This window comes from Opisthorchis viverrini (genome assembly GCF_000715545.1).
Source record: "Opisthorchis viverrini unplaced genomic scaffold opera_v5_223, whole genome shotgun sequence".
In the NCBI taxonomy this organism is placed as follows: domain Eukaryota; kingdom Metazoa; phylum Platyhelminthes; class Trematoda; order Opisthorchiida; family Opisthorchiidae; genus Opisthorchis; species Opisthorchis viverrini.
This window is the reverse complement of record NW_008751880.1, coordinates 51,041-52,151: the sequence shown is the minus strand read 5'-3', so window position 1 is coordinate 52,151 and position 1,111 is coordinate 51,041.

The following is a 1,111-nucleotide window of genomic DNA, read 5'->3' as shown; positions in this document are numbered from 1 at the left end:
AGTTAATTTTCTATGAGTATAACTTCATTGCCTCAGGTTCCGTAATTTAAGTTGCTACAAGTGGTCCCCATTACAAGAATCAACAACCATAAATGCAAGATTCATAAGCATTGTCGGAAATATCTGTAACCACATTTATGGTATTTTGCATGAGGTATTCCAAAATGCAGTACTTCCGAATAAAACTAGAAGTATGAACTCTGGAATGAAGACCAAAAGTGAAATTGAACAATGAGGGCGTACGATCGCAGTTGTAGAAGAGAACCCATGAGCATGCTTCCCCAGGTTCTTTCAACAACTATTACTTCACGCGTAAACCTAGCAGTGATTTCGGCGAACGTAGAACTACGTCAGCCGGTTACAAACAAAAGTTCAGGCAGTCATAGATTCTCTTAACTGTAGAAACCTGGTACTGGTGTTTAGGCCTTTTTTGCTGTTGGTGACGCTGACAATGATGATGATGGTTATGATCTTGTTGAGTAGATGAGGATAATGAGAAGGTGATTATGATGAGGATGATAATGAGACGTAACCAAAAGCCAGGATCGGACAAACACACATTACTTGTCTGGTCGCAACTGAAAGCTACTTTTGAAATCACTGAGCATTACGATTAACGTTCCTGAGATTTATAACTACAAGACTAGTTGTTCTTAAAGTTTGGTAAGCAAAACTGATTTGACGTGGTTTGTTGCTTACTGCTACTACTACTATTATCATTTATTTTTGAAGAGCATGCTCACAAACATAAAAAGTGAATGCAAGCGATGAATGCGAAAGAGTAACAAGATAATATGGGAGAAAAGAGAGGAACGTCTCATTCGAAATCATGCCAAGGACAGGGCCAGTCTGATGAGGTGAATCCCAAAGTATGTAAAGATTTTGGAATGGGAACACGCGTCTAAGGACCAACAACCAAAGAAATGACAAACAATGGTGAATGCTCTTCAAGGCGCAGTGTGCGCTAGCACAGTCAAGACTCGCACATCAGGCCCAAAGTGACCGTCATACTGGGTCTGGGGTGAGATTAAATGGCAAACATGTACCTTCAACGCCATGTGCCACGCATAAAAGTGTCATAAGTACGCAGGGAGCCCACAATGGCAAGCAA